The sequence below is a fragment of the Ictidomys tridecemlineatus genome, chromosome 1 (assembly GCF_052094955.1).
Source record: "Ictidomys tridecemlineatus isolate mIctTri1 chromosome 1, mIctTri1.hap1, whole genome shotgun sequence".
In the NCBI taxonomy this organism is placed as follows: Eukaryota; Metazoa; Chordata; class Mammalia; order Rodentia; family Sciuridae; genus Ictidomys; species Ictidomys tridecemlineatus.
The window spans coordinates 132,663,954-132,682,051 of record NC_135477.1 but is presented as its reverse complement, the minus strand read 5'-3'; the positions used below and the strand labels follow the sequence as shown (position 1 = coordinate 132,682,051).

Genomic DNA, 18,098 nt, shown 5'->3' with positions numbered 1-18,098 from the left:
GGGACAGAGTAAAGGGGCGATCGGTTGGGGAGGAACCAGGGGAATGAAGGACTGGGGGAGGGGAAAAGGAAGGAAGGGGGGGCAGGGCAAAGGGAGGGGAGAGGATAGAGATTGGGGAAAAGGAGGGGGCGAGCCTGAGTGGAAAGCCGAGGTTGGAAGAGAAGGACTTGGAAAGCGAGGTTGGCGAGCCCGGGTGCGAGAGGAAATGAGCGGGGGATGGGGGGGGAAGGTTGGGGCGAGGAGAGAAGTGGGAAAGCGGAGCAGGGGGGGTTAGGAGGAGGGGGCTGGGGGCCGGCTGGAGGGGGCGAGGCGCTAGGCGGCTTTGCTTCCCGTCCCCCTCAATTGGCCGCTAGCTCTGTTTTGACTGCCTGTACAAAGCGACCAGACGGCGGGGGAGGGGGCGGTTAGGGACCGGATTTGGGAGAAGAGGCAGCAACCCCCTTCCCCTTCTCCTCCGCCTTAGCGGGTCCTGCGGACTGGGGATGAGGTCTCTAAGCGCTCTGATTCCTCTGGATGCACAGCCGAACTTCCCCGCCGGACACAGGCCTCAAATTTTAAGATGAGAACGGATCCTCCTGCAAAGACCAGGACCCTGACCCGAGGTCGGGGGGATTCACAGCCAGCCAGAAAAGAGGCTCGAGCTCAGTGGATTGTAGCTTTAAACTGAGAAGGCCAGGGCCTCTCCATCTCTCCTACCCCCATCACCTCACGGGGAACAGCGTCAGTCTTGTAGGACCCTCAGAGGGGCTGGGAGTTTCCAGATTGAAATGCGTCCTCGGCCGCCAAGAGGGAGCTCACGCGGCAGCGGGGGACGGTGGCTGCGCGCCGGCGCGGGTTGGCAGATTTCGCGCAGGGACGTGCTCAGGTGCGACCCCTGGCAGGCAGAGCTCTGCCGGGGTCTGCATCCAGGGAGGAGTTAGAGATCCTGAAGTTTTGTTGGGGGGATTGGAGTAGGGGCACAGCAGGTAAATAGGGCTTGGTGCCATATCCTTAGTTCCTGACTTGGACACCTTCTTATTAATGATTAAATCCTGGCAGTTGATGTAACTCCTCTGTACCTTTAGGGTGCCTCTGTGCCCGCTTGACTGTGGGGTCGTCTTTTGCGGCCTTGCTTTCATCAGGTCTTTTTGAAGACCTTGTCATCTCTCAATCAATTGAATTTCATAACTGGAAAAAATGAACACCCTTGAAGACTAGGAATGAACATCTGAACGCAGTTTGGGAAATGGTGCAGAACGATGTCTGGATTATTCTACCCTAGAGAACCTTACATTAAAAGGGAAAAAAAGCATATGTGTATGATTTTATATATATAAAACCTATATATGCGTATATATTAATTCTGTATTCTCCCAAATTGCCCAGATGTGCTATTTGACAGTCAAACTTCTCTGAGAATTGGCACAACTCATTCCTTTATTACCCCAATGTATCAGCAAAAGACTCAAAGCCTTTCTTAACATTAGTCTCCAAAAGCCAAAAAAAAAAGTACATAATTTCAGGTGGTGCATTTATTTCTTAAAATCAAATAAAATTAGAGCAATAAGGGTATTTTTCTTTAAACATTTTAGCAGTAAACTATCTCTTGGGTTAAAGCACCTAAAATGCTTTAACAATAATGGTTTGAAACATCCTGTCTGTGATTTTTCATTTAATACCTAAATAACTTCATGGTTCATTTCTACCTATCACGTTAAATCTAATGTTCTAAAATCAAATACACCTTAACCCTTTGACCTAGCAATAACAGTTTTAGGAATACACATGAAAATAAGTGAGAAAAACATGAAATGATGGATGCATTAGTGTGATTATTACAGCATTGTTTACAGTAGGAGAAGACTAAAGACAAACATTCCATCAGTAAGGAAACCATTGAATATGGTTTAGTCCATTCTATGGAACACCTTACAACTATGAAAAAAATGAATGGGTGAGACTCTTATGCGTTTATGAAATGATTTTTAGCGTAGACAATTTAAAAAAATAGGTGCTGAAATTCATTGAGTCAGTAGAATAAAGTTTAACAGGTGCTAGAGGAGAAAAGGGTGAGTTGTTATTTTAGGGGCAGAGTTTCTGTTTAGGATGATGAAAAAGTTCTGGAAATGGATAGTGGTAGTGGTTGCATGATAATGTGGATATGTTTAATGCTGCTGAGTTATATACTTAACATGGTTAAAATGGTGAATTTTCTGTTTTGTGGGGTTTTTTTCAACTTTTAAATGCAAAGTGTAGAATTTTGTATATATTATGTTATCGTGTTAAGCATTTTTAATGAGAAGAATAAACCAAATATAGTAATAATGGTTAATCTGTAGGAAAAGAAGAGAACATGGTAAGAGACAATAAGGGAAGTTAGAAGCCCTTCTAAATATTTATAGTTTTATAGTTCTAACTTTGAAACCGTGTGTATATTTTATATACTTAAAAAAGAATATTTAATGTTAAAAGAACAATGCTGAACTGAAATAAAAATATAACAAATGAAACTGTCACATTGATAGAATAGCCATAGAATAAATAATTACTCAAAATGACATTTAAACATGATATTTGGACTAGACATCTTTGGTGAAATGTAACTTAAGAATGAAAGAACACAAAAAAATCTGAAATTGCTTTCAGTGGTAGTAATGAATGTAGGAAAGAGAGAAAGAAAAAGCAAATATAGAATTGTGTTGATGTCATTACAATGATTTCAGAATAAGAAAGATTAAATATAAAGCAAAAATAAAAACTTTTAAAATTTAAATTGAATTAAAATGCCAATTTAACTTTTATCTCTATTTTTTAAGTGCATTTCTTAACTCTGTCTACTGAAAAATCCAGAAGCACTGACAACACAATAGCCAAAAACACCAACTGTTACCAGATTATGGCTCCTAAAGACCATTTCCAGGTAAAAGGAATTGGGGCACCTTGGGTAAATGACTGATTCCAGCCAGGTCTGGAATAGGAATGTTTGAGGTGAGTCTGGCCTATCTTGTCATGCCTGAAATCAAGGAAATTATCAGACTGTTAGGGCCGCATTTAAAGGAAACCAAAGCTAACTTGAAAGAGATCACTTTGTCTAAAGATGAGGAAACTTGAACATCAACACAGATGACTGCAAAGGATTGAAATTGAAATATGTGATTCGTGTAAATATTCAATATTTCCAAATGATATTTCAGTGAATTGGTCTCCTGTGGAGGTTGTTGAGGTACAACACATGAAATTTAAAACACTGACAAATAAAACAATCAAACAATTATTCTGCCTTTACTGGAAAGACTCATAGAAAGTATTTTTGGAAAAAAAAATCAGACTGTAAAGTCAGGAAAGATAAAAGTAGGGGGGAAAATCACTTCTTTACCAACCCTACTCGACATAATAAACTCATAAACAAATTCAGCAAAGTAGCAGGATTTAAAATCACTAGGTCAGAGATTCTTTTGTGTGTGTGTATGTGTGTGTGTGTGTGTGTGTGTGTGTGTGTGTGTGTGTGTGTGTATAGTCAGTGGACCTTTATTTTATTTATTTATTTCTATGTGGTGCTGAAAATCATGCCAGACAAGTGCTCTACCACTGAGCCACAACCCCAGCCCTAGGTCAGAGATTCTTAGTGGTGGTGAATTTCTCCCCATGGACAGTTGGTGCTATTCATCCAGAGGCATTTTTTTTATTGTCATAAGACAATTCTAATAGAGTGGTGAGAATATGAGGAATGCTTGTAAACATCCTCTAATGCACAGGGCAGTCTCCCATTACAAAGTACTACCAATATCAGTTCTAAAATAGCAATTTCTTTAAGAAGTGGTGAATTATGTGAAAAGTCTTTGGGGAACGTTTTAGTGAATAATTGAAACTATTATCACCAGAACCTATTGATAAATTAGTAACTTCTGAAAAGGAACAAGACCAAATTCAGCATCCATTCATGCTCAAAATACTGGAAAAACTAGGGATAGTAGGAACATACCTCAACATTTAAAAAGCTATTATGCTAAACCCAAGGCTACATCATTCTAAGTGGAGAAAAACTCAAAGCATTCCCTCTAAGATGGGACAAGACAGGGACATCCTTTTTCACCACTACTATTCAGCATAGTCCTTGAAACCCTAGTCAGAGCAACCAGACAAAAGAAAGAAATTAAAGCTATATGAGTAGGAAAAAAAGAGTTCAAACTCTCTTTATTTGCTGATGACATGATTCTTTATTTAGAAGAACTAAAAAACTCTACTAGAAAGCTCCTAGAACTCATAAACAAATTCAGCAAAGTAGCAGGATTTTAAAATCAATACCAATAAATCAATTGCATGTCTATACACCAAGTATATATCAGCAGAAAGGGAAATCAGGAAAACTATCCCTTTCACAGTATCCTCAAAAAAAGAAAATATTGGAAATCAACCCAATAAAAGAGGTGAAAGACCTCTATAAGGAAAACAGAACACTAAAGAAAGAAATTGAAGAAGATCTCAGAAAATGGAAATATCTTTCATGTTCCTGGATAGACAGGATCAATATTATCAAAATGACCTTACTACTAAAAGCATTATACAGATTTAATGTAATTCCTATAAAGATCCCAATGACATTCTTCACAGAAATAGAAAAAGCAATCATGAAATTCATTTGGAAAAGTAAGAGGCCTAGAATAGCCAAAGTAATCCTTAGCATGAAAAGTGATGCAGGAGGTATCACAATACCAAACTTTAAATTATACTACAGAGCTATAGTAACAAAAACAGCGTGGTATTGGCAACAAATGAACATGAAGATTAATGGAACACAATAAAAGACACAGAGACATATCCACATAAATACAGTTATCTCATTCTAAACAAAGACACCATAAATGTATATTGGAGGACAGGTAGCCTCTTCAACAAATGGTGCTGGGAAAACTGTAAATCTATGTGTAATAGAATGAAATTGAGCACTTACATCTCACTCTGCACAAAACTCAACTCTAAGTGGATTAAAGACCTAGGCATCAAACCAGAGACCCTGTACTTACTAGAAGAAAAAGTAGGCTCAACTCTCATATCAACATGTCAGCTTGGGAACCAAATTCCTCAACAAGACTTCTAAAATACAAGAAGTAAAATAAAGAATCAATAAATAGGATGGTATCAAACTGAAAAGCTTCTTCACAGCTAAGGAAAAAATCAAGAATGTGTACAGAGATCCTACAGATTGGGAGAAAATCTTAACCTTCAGTACTTCAGATGAAACATCAATTTCCAGGATATACAAAGAACTCAAAAAACTTAACACCAGAAAAATAAATAACCCAATCAATAAATGGACAAAAGAACTGAACAAGCACTTCACAGAAGAATATACACAATTGATCAACAAGTATGTGAAAAAAAGTTCAACATCTCTAGCAATTAGAGAAATGCAAATTAAAACTACTCTGAGATTCCATCTCACTCCAGTCAGAATGGCAGTTATAAAGAATACAAGTAACAGTAAATGTTGGCTAAGATCTGGGGAGAAAGATATTCTCATATACTGTTGGTGGGACTACAAATTGGTGCAATCATTATGGAAAGCAATAAGGAGCTGCCTTAGAAAACTTGAAATGGAATTGTCATTTGATCCAGTTATCCCCGTCCTCAATTTATACTCAAAAGACTTAAAAACAGTATAATACAGTGACGCAGCCACATCCATGTTTATAGCATTTCAACTCACAAACTATGGAAACAACCTAGATGAATGGATAAATAAAATGTGGTATATATACACAATGGAATATTAATCAGCCATAAAGAAAAATAAAATTATGGCATTTGCCAGTAAATGGATGGAGCTGAAGAATATAATGTTAAATGAAATAATCTCCAAAACCAAAGGCTGAATTTTTTTTCTGATTTGTGGATGCTAACCCAAAATAAGGTGGGATGGGGAGGGAAATAGTAGAAATCCATTAGTATAGACAAAGGGAAGTGAAGGGAAGGGAGGTGGGATAGGAGTAGGAAAGACAGTAGAATTAATTGGACATAACTTTCCTAGCCTTGTATTTGTTGTATACACAACCAGGGTAATTCCACATGATATTTAAGAATGGGATCTTAAATAGAATAAGTTATATTTTATGTACATGTATTCTGCCAAAATACATTCTATTGTCATTTATAACTAAAAATAAAAATATTTTTAAAAATTTGCTACATATGGATTTTCAGTTTTAATAGCATCATTTTTGAATAGGTTATCTTTTCTCCAGTGAATGTTTTTGGCACCTTTGTCTAGTATGAGATAATTGTATTTGTGTGGGTTTGTCTCTGTGTCTTCTATTCTGTACCATTGATCTATGTGTCTGTTTTGGTGCCAATGGATAAAGAAAATGTGGTATATAGATTCAATGGGATATTACTTGGCTTTAAAGAAGAATGAAATTATGGCATTTGCAGGTAAATGGCTGGAGTTGGAGAATACCATGCTAAGCAAAATAAGCCAGGAAACCAAAGGCCGAATGTTTTCTCTAATATGTAGATGCTAATTACAAATAAAGGGGACACTAGGGAAGAATAGCATTATCTTAAATTAGGTAGAGGGGAGTAAAAGGTGGGGAGGGGATAAGATATGGGGATTGGCTTAGCATCACATGACCAATGTGATTGATTCTACAACATGTACACTCAGAAAAATGAGAAATTATACCCCATCTGTGTATGATATATAAAAGGGCATAAATGCATTCTACTGTCATGTGTAATTAAAATAAATAAAATTTTTTAAAAAATATAATTTTTTAAATGTTCAAATTTAACATTAAAAAGAGGAATAAAACCAGACATTATGTATCTATGATGTGGTGCAACAGTAGGGATATGGAACCATCTATGAATTATCTCTAACAAAACAGTTGAACCTGAATGTAATAACACCTCTACATTTTAATTCCAGTTTAGGAAGTATGGTAAGGAGGGATCATAAATCTAGTCAACCAGATTTAGAATGTGGGATATATCACAAGACCAGGTTTCTTCAAATAAGTGACAGGAGTAGAGGAAAGGGAGAGAATTGTTTTGGCTGACAACCCCCAAATGTTTGTATCTTATCTGGAATTTTGATATGAACATAGCAAGTATAAAATGGCATTTTAATGTGACCAGGAGGAGATTAAAGGATAATCATTAGGTATTAAAGTTTTGTTTTTAATTTTTGAGGGTAAAATGATATGGTTTTATTTTAAAATAATATACCTACTAACATTATATCCACTAAAGTTTTTATGGACGAAATATGAGAACTGGATTTGATTTAAATAGTGAAAGAAAAACAAAGGCTGGGATCTGAAAAGATGGATTAGATGAACTTTTCCTTATAACTCTTGCTAAATATACTTAGGTAAAACCTTAGAGAAAGAAGACAATTAACATACATAGGAAGACACTCAATGGTGGCAAGAAGAAGAAAAACTGACAGTGATCTTGGAACCCAAGGAACAACAGGGCAGTGAGTACCTTCTATATCCCTAACTAGGTGCTGATACAGTTTATAGAAACTCCGAAGAAAAGTCTCCTATCTCCAGCACAAGGACAAGAAAGGGGAGCCTCACAAGACAGGAAAGTTTTAGATAATAAGTGCTGTACAGACAGTCGGACACCACAGAGAGAACTGGGTCACCCCCACCAGCAAAGGCCAAGTGGGGAGCCTAGACTTTCAACCGCACTGGGCTGTAACAAGGTGCCCCTCATCTTCAAATGAGAGCTCAGATTTTCATCTCTGCTGCACAATAACGAGCCACTCCTTCCCCAGGATGTCAGTGGAGAACATGGACTTCCACTCCATGGTAATCAGGTTCATATATTTATCTCTGTATGAGGGGATTTAATGGAGGAGTGACTCACAGGATCACAGAGGCTGAAAATCACATTAGACTGTCTGCAAGCTGGAGAGCCAAAGAAGTCAACAGCAGGGCTCAGTCTAGGAATCCAGAAGCCTCAGAACCAGAGAGGCTAGCAGCCTTCATCCTGAGATTGAGTGTGGAGAAAGAAAGCAGCTGAGAACATGGAAACAGAGGGCTAGCTTTGCTCACCAGGGACAAAATATAAACCTCAAATGCATGTTCCCAGTGATTTGCCTCCTCCAGCCACACACTACCTGCCCACAGTTACCACTCAGTTAATCCATTTAAGTGGATCAATGCACCAATTAGGTTGAGGCTTCCATAATCCAATCATTTCACCTCTAAACCATCTTGCATTGTCTCACATGTGAGCTTTTGGGGGATGCCTGATATTAAACCATAACAACCATTAAAATTGATAAGCTTCTGGCCACACTACCAAGGGGAAAAGAGAGAAGACAAACAATACTAATATTTTAATCAAAGAACCATCATTTCTTTTATCTCATGGATATAAAGAGGATAATTAAGGAATAGTATGAACCACTGTATGGTACAGATTTGATAATCTAAATGAAATGAACTAATACCTTGCATGATATTGATTTGAGAACTCTCAGTAAGGTAAATAGGTTATCTGAATTGTCCCATGTCTATTAAAGATGTTGAATCAATAATTAGCAATTCTCTAAAGAAGAAAGCTCCAGGCCTATATGGTTTCAGTAGTATTGTCTACAAATTCATTGGAATTTTACCAAACATTTAGGGAACAAACCATATTGTTACTCTACAATCTTATCTAGAAAATAGAAGCAGAACATTTTAAAACTCATCTCTCTGAGGCCAACATTCCTCTAATATCAAAACCAGAAACATAAAAGAAAATTACAGACCAGTATTTCTCATGAACATAGATGCCAAAACCCTCAATGCAATAGTAGCAATTCAAATCCAGCAACTTATAAAAATAGTTACATACTCCGACCCAGGAGTGTTTATTCTAGGTTTAGCATTTAAAAATTAATTAACATAATCTGTCACATCAAGAAGAAAAATCTTATGCTTTTATCAACTAATACCCACTCATAATAAAAAAGTGTTTGACAAAAATCCAATATGCATGATTAAAAAAAAAAAAAACCTCAGCTCTCAACACACTGAAATAGAGGGAATTGTCCTGAAATTGATAAAGTACATGTACAGAACTCCTCAGCTAACATCATACCTGATGAGAAACTGAATGCTTTCCAATTTGGAAACATTTGGACTGGGATTATTTCACAATTGAAAATAAGTAAGCATGTCATCTCTCACCACTCCTCTTCAACATTGCACTAAAATAAAACAAGAAAAGGAAACAAAATTATGTACATTGGGAAGGGGAGACTAAAATTACATTTGCAGATGACATGATTGTATATGTAGAAATTCTAAAAAAACCCAGAAGTAACCCTGGAATTAATAACTGATTAAAGTAATTTTTCAGGATTCAAGATCAGTTTAGAAAGGTCAATTGTCTTCCTATATACCACCAATGAATTAATTAGGAAAAGAAATACTTTGGTATAAATTTAAAAAAAAAAAGTGCAATATCTATTTGAGGAAAACGACAGAGCTCTGAAGAGAGGAATAAGATTTAACTAAGTGAAGATATATTCCATCCACCCGTAGGATTATTGCCAATATGTCAGTTCTTCCTGACTTCTTTGTTTATTCTTCCCAATACCAACTAAAATCCCAGCAAGTTATTTTGTGCCTATTAATATACTGATTCTAAAGTTTTTATGGAAGAACAAAAGACACAGAATAGTCACCTCAACACTGAAGAAGAGCGAAGCCAGAAGATTGACATTATTCAACTTCAAGACTCACTACAAAAGCTGAAGTAATGGACACAACGTGGTATTGAGTACATGGGTATTTATTATACTCTTCTCTTTAATTTTTTGTAATTTGAAGTTTTTTATAATGAAAAGATTTCTTTGGGACTTTCTTCAACCGTGCACTGCTCCTTATTTTCTCCCTTCCATTGATAACCCCAATCTTTATTCCCAAAATAGGTTTTATTAATTTTAGTGATTTTTCTGTTTTCCGAAATCAGTTATTTCTGCTTTAGTCATTTATTCCTTCTGTTTTCCTTGGGAACACATGGTTTGATTTCTAACTTTTTAAATCAATAGCTTACTTTAATTGTTTAGATTCCTCTTTAATCACTTACCAGTATAAATCTGTGCATTGCTTTCTGAGCTTTATGTACTTCTTAATTTTTTTGATATGTGATGTGTTCGTTATCTTTATCCTATAAATTTTCTTCATTTTTTGTTTTGAATTTGAACTGTTTGAGGGAAATATGTGCAATTTCCCTGTGATTAGGCATTTTTCTATTTAAGATTACTAATTTCTGATTTTCTTGAAGTATATTCAGGGAATATGGCCTGTTTACTCTGTATTTGTATGTATATTTGAAAACTATATGATTCTTTACATGGCATAAATTTTTGTAGATGTTCCAGAGGGGCTTGGGGAAAAAGGGAATACTTTTTAATGTTATAAAGTTTGAGACATACCTATTAGCTGAAGTAAAATAATTATATTATTTAAATCCTCTTTTTCTTCTGTTGTATAGCTAACCATTTAAACCATTTACGAAGTTAATAAGGCAGTTAGAATCTGCTGTTAATACTGTTTCTGCTCCTCCTCCTCCTCCTCCTCCTCCTCCTCCTCCTCCTCCTCCTCCTCCTCCTCCTCCTCCTCCTCTTCTTCCTCCTTCTTCTTTTTTATTTTACCTGCAGTCTGTGTTTTATCTTTTACCACAAATGTATACACTTATGGCAACTCTATCCTCATAGTAAATTGTAGACCTTGTATTCATAAAATGGACTTCTATCAATTTTATTACATTTGCTTTAAATTTAGCCTTTAAATTTATATCTCAGATTTCTTTTTGGTACTAGTATCCCCCCCCACCCATTATGTGTCTCTTAGTACTGGGTTCTTTTTGTGCACATGACATATTTCAGCCTGTTTTTTATTCAAACTTATAATCTTTGTGTGAATATATTCCATTTACATTAGGTTTCAAATTATGATTCTTTTTAATTTTTTATCCAATTTTATGGGGTTTTTTGTTTGTTTTAAATGCTCCTCCCCACCCCCTGTCTTTCTGTAAATGGATTTTCCTCCTGTTACCATGGTTTAGCATATGTAGTGTGTTCTTCTCTTCTTGTAGTTTGAAAGGTTTATTTCTTCTTTTTAGATGCTGCTGTAGAAATATTTATCAGTATGTAGATTTTATCTATCCACAACCTCTTGTAATAACAGATTTAGACAGTATCTGTTGATGTCCTCTTGAAAGATCAGATAATGAGCACACTGTACTTTGTACTTTTTTCTCTTTATTCCTCTAATTATTTTTTTATAGTATGACTTTTAGTTCTAGTGATGATCATTATAATACACAATGCACTTTAGATTATCATTTGTCAATTTACTTATCTTTAAATGGCTATTGATTTGTTAAAGAAACACAAAGTGAATTCTCCCAAATTTTGGCTTCTTTCCTTATTATTTTAACAAGTTATAATTTACTGGGCTTGGGTGGTGGCTCAGTGGCCGAATGCTTGTGTAGATTTAATCCCCAGCATCACATATCAACGAATAAAATAAAGGTTCATTGACAACTAAAAAAAATTACCTATGCAACATTTCCTTTCTCTAATTGTACATTCTATAACAGTTTTTATTCATTGTCTATATATGTGTGTGCATATATACATATGTGTATATATATTTATTTTTTCAGTATAGTGGCTCAAACCCAATGCTGCGTGCATACAAAACCATGATCTCTCTCTACCACTGAACTACACTCCAGCCCCTCTTTATATCTTTAAATTAATCCCATGTTTCTATGCTTTCTCCTTTCATTTCTTACTTGGGAAAATATTTTGATATTATTGCTTCCCTTCCTCCTATCCCCAAGAATGATTAATTGTTATATATTCATGATCTGATTCTAACTTAAAGATTATTTTAAATGCTTGTTATTTGAGAATGCCTCTTGCTTAAAAAAAATGTGTGCCTATTGACTTTATATAATTGCTGAATAGTTGCTGAGCTGGGTGTAAAGAGTAATATTACTGTGCTTTTCCTTGGTTCTCTCAAGAGTATTACCACCTGCCTAATGGCACTGAGCATGGTGTGGGTCAGTATGGGGCCAACCTGATTTGCTTCTCCCACCACCCTGCCACATTCAACCTGATTTTTTTCCCTTGGGAAATGCGTCTGCTAATTTTGAAGTTTTATGAACTTACCTAAGACATGTTTCAGTGTATATCATCAATTATGTTTTTATGCCTGGAATATATTAGAATGTTTGATCTACATACAGATTCAGTTCTTACCTTTTTTAAAGAGAGAGAGAGAGAGAAATTTTTTAATATTTATTTTTTAGTTTTCAGCGGACACAACATTTTTATTTGTATGTGGTGCTGAGGATCGAACCCAGTGCCCCGAGTATGCCAGGCAAGCGTGCTACTGCTTGAGCAACATCCCCAGCCCCTCAGTTCATACTTTTTACAAGGAAAAAAAAGGTTTTTTTTTTTGTTCTGCCTATGAATATCTTTCACAATTCTGTGTTTTGGGTTCCTTATTTCCATGACACAATTTGTCTTTGGTTTGGTCTGTCGTCTGCTACCCGCTTGCTTGCTTTAGTTCCCCTCTGCCTTTGTTGTGGTTATCTTATACTTTCTTTTCTTTGTCAATAATTTGATTCTCAACTAATTCTCTACTTCTTAAATGTAGTCAATGTTTTTGTTTGGTTTGATTTCAATTCTTAATTTATATCTGAAGTTCTTAGGTCTGAAGTTTTCATTTAACTCTGTTGTTATCATCTCTATTTTTAAAAAATATTCTGTCTCTATTAGTTTCACATGTATTCTCACATATATGCTCTATAACATAAAAAATTCCTATGGCAATTTTCTTCTGTTCAGTTATTTTTCTTCTCATTAAGCTTTGTCGTCTGTAGCATATGTCACTATTAGCTTACTCAATATCCATTCTTCTCAATTGACTTACGTTCTGACCATTCATTTTATTCAGTACAATAATGTTCCCAGCTAAAAGGGAACATTTCCCAGATTCTTATAAGCTAATAGTGGCTGATGCTCTTCTTCTTAGCTTCCTAATGGCACAAGGACATTTAAATTAAATGTCCTTCTTCATACTTTTCCTTGTGCAGGTGCAAATATCAAGGGTTGACTCACCCTTTGCCACATTGAAGGTCTTAATAAACATTTTAAAAACTTTTTCTCAGGCGCAGTGGCACACATCTGTAATCCCAGTAGCTTAGGAAGCTGAGACAGGAGGACTGCAAGTTCATAGCTAGCCTTAGCAACTTAGCCAGGCCCTAAATAACTTAGTGAGATCCTGTCTCAAAATAAAATACAAAAAGGGCTGAGGGTGTGGCTTAGCGAGTCAAGTGCCCATGGGTTCAATCCTCAGTTACAAAATATATATTTTTAAAACTTTTTATTCAGATTTTTGCACACTATATATGTGCATTAGGAGGTTTGAATTAGAAATTATATTTTACTGCAATGAAGTCAAGATGAATGGATTCAAGGAAATCTTTCTCTCACTTTGAGTTGCATATTTTAATTGTATGACATAAATTTCTGCCTTTCCCTTTGTTTGAGTCTAAGGTATTTTGACTGCTCTGGTCTTATTTGTTATTCAATCATTAGGTTTGGGGAAAGGGAGAGTTTCAGATGTTTTTCTTCTACCATCTTAACTTGGAAGTCTGTATGAGTACTTTAAATAAATTTCAATCAAAGTAATATAAACAAATGGTCACAAATCAAATCATGCAAAAATATTGTGTTAAGAAACAACTGAGCTCAGCTCCAGGGTGGCTTAATGCAAACATTACTCCCCAGAGATTTTTTTTCTTTTTCTTTATAAATGGAGGAAAAATTTACATACTGTAAAATGCACATAGATGAAATGTGTAGTTTGATGAGTTGTGACAATTTCTCAGACCCCTATAACCCCTTATTTTAAATATAGAACATTTTCATCACCAGAGAAAGATCACTTTTGCAATTCCCAGTTAATCCTACCCCCATCTCAGAGGAAATCACCATGATTTTCTTTCACTATAAATTAGTGTGTCTACTGTAGACTTCATATAAATTGAATCATACAGTGTGTACTCTTCTAGCTTCTTTCACTTGGCATACAATTTTTGCACTTCATTTATAATGTAGCATGTATAAACAGTCTATTACTTTTTCTTTGTTTTATTTTATTTTTTAATTTTTTTTAGTTGTAAATTGACTCAATGCCTTTATTTGTTTTTATTTGTTCTATGCTAGCATTGAACTCAGTGCCTCACACTTGCAAGGCAAGCGCTCTACCACTGAGCTACAACTCTAACCCGGTCTATTGCTTTTCATTGCTGTGAAGTATCTCATTATCTGTTTCTACTAATATATATTCTAACTGACACATGGTAATTTTATATGTCTTCCCTTATTTGTTTGTTATTAATATATATTTTTTAATTTGACACATAGTAATTATACATATTTATGGGGTACAGTTGTAGCATTTCAACTATTTAATTTATTTATCCATTCTCTTGGTGATAAACATTTATGTTGCTTCTAGCTTAGAGCTGCTTTGAATAAAACTATGAACACTCTTATACATATGTTTCTACATACTTATAGTTTCATTTCTCTTGAGGAAATACCTAAAGGTGGAATTTGGGGACATAAAATAGGTGTACTTTTCTTTAAATTTCCAAACTGATTGTATCATTTAATATTAACCCCAGCAATGTGTGGGAGTTTTGATTGTTACATATCTTCAACAACGTTTGGTAGTCTTTTTCATCTTTACCATTTTAAGGATTATGTGGTATGTGCTATTGCGGTTCTAATGTGTTTCTCTGATGACAAATAATTGATGTTAAACACTTTTTTTTTACATGATCATTAACTATTTCTATAACTCTCTTCATGAAATGCCATTTCAGGGTATTTTTTAAGCTGATTTATTTTGTTTTTAATTTTGAGACAGGGCCTCACTTAATTGCTAAAACTGGCCTTGAACTTATGATTCTCCTGTCTCAGCCTCCCAAGTCTCTGGAATTATAGGCATATGCCATCCATCACACTGGCCAATTAGCTGTTTTTTTTAGTGGGTTACTTTTATTATTCAATTGTAGAAATTGTTTATTATTCTGGACACAAGTCCTTTATTAGATATAGGTATTGTAAATATTTTTCCCCAGAATGCAGCTGCCATATGTTTTCTTAATGGTAACTTTGGATGGGTAGAAAACTTAACTTTTGATGAGGTATACATTTATCTTTTCTTTGTTATTTTGTGGATAGTGAATCTTAGCTAAAAACTTACCAGCTAACCCATATTTTCTCCTGAAGGTTTTTTCTTCTATAATTATGCCTATGAATTAATTTTATTTAGACTATAAGGAATGAGTATGTATGTATGTATGTATGTATGTGTGTGTGTATATATATAGACAGACAGATGCACACACATACATTCTGCTCCAGCACTGTTTCTTGGTAAGACCTTCTTATCCCCACTCAATGGCTTTGACACCTTTGTCAGAGGTCAGTACCACATTGTCTTGATTACTGTAACCTGATACTATGTCTTGGAAGAATTTGTGTTTTCTAACTTTGTTCTTTCAAAACTCTCTTGGCTACCCTAGGTCTTTTACATTTTGTATACATTTTAGAATCAGTTTTATCAAGTTCTTTTTGAAGGTATTCTGTGATTTTGACTGAGATTGCAGGAAATTTGTAAATCAAGATTAGAGGAATGAACATTGTGTTAGTATCGAGTCTTTGAGTCAACAAACCATGGACATAGAATGTTTATTTATTTAAGTCTTCTTTAATTTTCTTAACCATATAATTTTCATTATAGAGCTCCTGAATGTAATTTTATTAACTTTACCTTAAGTATTTTATGATTTTCAATGCTATTGAAGATGGTATTTTAAATTTTATTTTCCAGTATTTGTTGTTTAAGGTTATGGTCAATTTTGTATGTTAATTTGGCTATGATTTTTACTAAATCAATCACTAACCTAGGTGTTGCTGTGGAGGTACTTTGTAGATTCAACATCCTATTCTGTCAGTTTTCAGTAAAGAAGATTATCCTTGCTAATCTGTGTGAGTTTGAAGAGTAGAACTGAGGTTCTCTGAGTAAGAAGAAATTCCTCCTGTGGACTGCAGCTTCGCTTCTGCCTGAGTTTCCAGCCTGCCTTCCTGACAGCCTACCAAATAGATTTTTGGATTTAATACCCAGCCCGAACTATCATGTAAGCCACTTCCTTGCAATAAATTTATTTACGTGTATCTTACTCCCTGCTGTTTCTCTGGTGGAACCCTCAGATCTTAAAATAAGGAAATATGGATCCTGCAAACTTCCTGTTTTAATTTAATAGTTGTAGTAGTTTTTTGTAGATATGATTTTTTTTTACCTTTACAACCACATGACCAATAGCAAAGGAAAGTTTCATTTCTTCCTTCCAATCTGATGGTTTTTCTTTATTTTCTGTCTTTTGTATAATCAGATTAAATATCTTCTTTATGTCTGGTAGTTATTTTTGTCTGGGAGTCAACTTTGTCTAGTATTAATAAAGCCACTTTGACTTTATTAAGATTAATTTATATGTCATATATCTTTTTCCAATCTGCAATTTTTAAACTATTTGGATCTTTATGTATAATATTTATTTTATATACATAGTATATAACTAGTTCTTGTTTTTCTTTTTAAACCAGTCACTGTTTTTAGTTGAAGTGATTAATACATTTTCATTTTCTATAAGCATTTACTATAACTGTTTGACATAGTAAGGTTTATGTTTCAAATATATTGTGTATTTTATTTTCATTTCATTTCTTTATTATTACTTTTGTTTTTCTCAAATTATTTTAATATATTTTAGTATTATGTTTCATTTATATAGTAACTTATTAGCCATTCTTTTTATATTTATTTTGGATCATTACTATAGATTTTACAAAATGCATCTTTAACTTATTATAATCTAACTTTATATAATTTGTTTTACTTTATATAAAACATAAGAATCTTACAAATGTGTCTTTGTCAGTTCAGGCTACTATAAAAAATAATAGAGACTATGATTTATAAACAACAAAACATTACATATCAGCCAGGTGTTGTGGTGCACACCTGGAATCCCAGCAGCTCAGGAAGCTGAGGCAGGAGGGTTGTAAGTTCAAAGCCAGCCTTAACAACTTTGCAAGACTCTGTCTCAAAATTAAAAAAAAAAAAAATCACAGAAAAAAAGGCTGAGGATTTGGCTCAGTTGAAATATATATATTTATATATTATAGTTGTACAAACTGGAAAGTCCAAGATGAAGACTCAGAAGATTTGGTATCTCCTGAACACGTTTCCCACTTCATATGCGGCACCTCTTGCTTTGTCCTTTCATGGCAGAAAGAGCAAGGACCACGTGTCATTGCATGGCAGAAGAGCTGGAAGGGTCAGACAGTTCTCCAAGGCCTCCTTTATAAGGGTATGAATCCTGTACATAAAAGTGGAGTCCTCATGACTTAATCTCTTCCCAAAGGTCCCACCTCTCAATACCATAATGGGAACTAACTTTTGCCATGAATTTTGGAGGGACACAAACATTCAGACCATAATAGTTTGTTGCAAATGGCAGTTTGTCAAAGGTGTCCTGCACATTTTTGCTAAGTATGCAAGAATGTAAGGATTTAACCCCTGTATGCTCTTTCTGGGCCATTTTTTTTTTTAAAGAGAAAGAGAGAGAATTTTTTAGTGTTTATTTTTTAGCTTTCGGTGGACACAACATCTTTATTTTATTTTTTATGTGGTGCTGAGGATCGAACCCGGCGCCCCGCGCATGCCAGGCGAGCGTGCTGCAGCTTGAGCCACATCCCCAGCCCTCTGGGCCATTTTTTAGGGTCATATTTGCAGTAAGCAACATTGAGGGATAAGAATATTTTCTTTTCCTCCCAAGAATGAGTAGGCTTGCTTCTGAATGCTATAAAACATCAGATACCCCCCAGTTCTCTGACATAACTGTGTCACCAATCAGCTCACTGAACAGCATCTGTCTGACTTATTTGTTTTGTTCATCCTCTGATGAATGAAGACTTTTATCTAGGAGTTTCATGCCTTCTACCAACATTCATGTAATATGCT

General features: G+C 35.1%; 1 long non-coding RNA gene across 1 annotated transcript; it reads left to right on the top strand.

The window, feature by feature from the left end:
- The first annotated feature begins 115 nt into the window (after positions 1–115).
- Positions 116–16,249, top strand: LOC110598042 (uncharacterized). Its single transcript, XR_002483831.3, has 3 exons — positions 116–179; positions 2,796–2,899; positions 16,030–16,249. It is a non-coding gene; the product is annotated as an uncharacterized LOC110598042 (long non-coding RNA).
- The last annotated feature ends 1,849 nt before the right edge of the window (positions 16,250–18,098 follow it).